Consider the following 2,532-nt stretch of genomic DNA (forward strand, 5'->3'; position numbering starts at 1 on the left):
TGTAGTCATACAATGTGGACTTGCTGCAATTGTGCAACAAACTTGTGAAGCCTGGCAAGTCTAGCAATAGTTTAGCAAGACATTTTTTTGAAACTTGCAGCTCAATCGCTTGCTATCTGGGTACCTGCCCCCTCCCTCATACCTGATACCAATCCAGCACTGTCCCATCTGCATCACTGCTCTTTCACTTCCTGGTCTCACAGGAGACACAGGCAGAAGCGGGAGCCCTAGGTTCCTGCTGCTGTCAGTCAAAACTTGTGAGAAGTTAGGGGGAGCATGACCAAGTCGCACTGTGTGTGTCTATGATTGCACACAGCCATGCTCACAGGTGCCCCCTTAGCAGCCAACTTGCTGAAGGGGCACCAGAAGAAGAAGTAGAAGTAAAGAGCGCCAGTGGGGGACTCCAGAAGAGGAGGTAAAGGACTACTCTATGCATTATCATTGCATAGAGCAGGTTATAACACCTTTTTTACTTTAATGAAAAAAAAAAAAGTTTTTTATAATAAATCGAAAGCAATGTAGCAACTGTGTTTAGGACTAATAAGTCTGTTGTCAAAGACTTAGGTGTCACAAAGGAGGTAGCCTTGCTGCAAGATTGCACCCCACTTTTCCTGTTCCATTGACAAATATAGTTTTCGGCCCTCCCATCACTTTCTGTCCCGATGACAATAGTCCTTAGGATAAGCACAAACAGAAAATCTCTTCAGCAGCAATAAAAGCATGATGGGGTTCTGACCAATGTACTTTGAGCTTGTTTTGGGTGCCACAAATGCTTTAGTCACTGCTTCAGGTCGAGTTCTTCAATTTTCCAAAGCTGTTTGGAACACCGCTGGTGGTTGACCAACAACAGGATTGCAGCAAACAACATGGAGTCTGATGCTTTTGATGAACTGGAGAGAAGATTATAATTCCTATGTTGTGTCAGCGTACACGATACCAGCGAGGAACATGACTTTGTTTGCTTTCAGCAATCAGATATCAAACATTTGGTGACACATCCAGAGCCCAAACAGAGTCATAATTCATAATCAAAGAGAAAAGCCCCAGGCAAGATAGCCAATGTAGCTGAACTCAGCACCCAGCTGAGCACTTTCATTTACCCAGCGCTGCCTACTCCTTTCTGAGAAGATACTTCAGTTGCACGCTGAATAAAATACACAGTTGGCCTCCTGTATTTCTTTCAGCTGGGCAGCCTTCGCATAGAAAACTCTTCACCCCACGTTTTTGATCTTGACTAAATAATCATACAACCCATTTAAAAATACTCATCTTAAAGCGGGAGTCCACCTATCTATCGTTTTTTTTTTTTTTTTGGAGTTCATTCACAAACTTTTCTTCTCATGATTATCTACTCACATGTTCTGTGTAATAAGTCCGCCTGTGTCCGATTTCGTTGTAAAGAATAACTTATAAAATTCACTGAAGGCGGTTTCCATCTTCATTGTGGGCATTTGAAGCCCACAAGCATGTATTTACTGGATGCGGTGAATGCTGGGAGCAGAGATGTTGTGATGACGCTGTTGCACAATGCATACTGGGAAGCCTGAGACTAGCTCCCAGGGACTGTGGGAGGTCTGGGAGAGGCTAGAAACACGCCTACTCCCATGGGAGGAAAAACAGGAAGTGCAAAGAAGATTAGAAAAAAAAAGGCAATTACGGCGATTTAAATTTTTTTACACAGCATGTCAGCATCTAGGCAAGGAAGAGAATGCATAGAGATAATGTTCAAAATTTGGGTGGAACCCCGCTTTAAGCCATGGTCACGTTATGAGCTGGAGCCAGCCTCCTCTTTTCCATAGGTTTTATTCACATGTGCCTTGGATAGGTGCTTAAAACAGGCAGTTGATCTGCATTCTTACTGTCCCCCATCCCAACTGCCTACCTGTAAGTGGATTGGTTTGTTATAAATTGGTCACTTTACGTTTTGGGAACTGTTATACAGAAAGTCTGAAGGTGGTGCCATTTGCCAACCATGTCCTATCCAAGTTAGTGGGATAACACCGAAACCGCGTTGCATTGTACTCCATGGTCGGGCAGAAACTCAATGCAAAATCCCACCTTGGGGATCAGAAGAGCATGTGTTCAGAAAGCAGCATATCACTTCCTGAACACCTGTCGATTGGCTCTAAACTGCCTGTGGTGGATGGCTTTTCAGAGATGTTTACAAACCTTCCCCATGTGTGAGTGTATCTTTACTGTCAAGTAGGAGGGTCCTTCCTGTCTATGCTGGGGTGATGTGGACATTTCCTACTGGATGTCTTGTGGCAGGGTCCTCTATGTTCCAGAAGACCATGCAGTTGCAACAGTTCGCATTGCTGGATCACTAGTCTGCATCTCAAGAAAAGGCGCTGTTAAGGAACACGTGATTGCATTTTTTTTTTAAATATGCGGTTTCAGGAAATGTATTTTTTGTGTAAAATATTTCCAAGATTTAATGCAGGGCTCCATTATGAAAAAGGCGCTGGGAATTCTAATAAAAAACCAAGAGGCTGTCTGCATAATTTTTGACAGCCTGTTGATAGCTGACTTTCC

The sequence above is a fragment of the Aquarana catesbeiana genome, linkage group LG03, assembly GCF_042186555.1.
Source record: "Aquarana catesbeiana isolate 2022-GZ linkage group LG03, ASM4218655v1, whole genome shotgun sequence".
NCBI classification, from domain to species: Eukaryota; Metazoa; Chordata; class Amphibia; order Anura; family Ranidae; genus Aquarana; species Aquarana catesbeiana.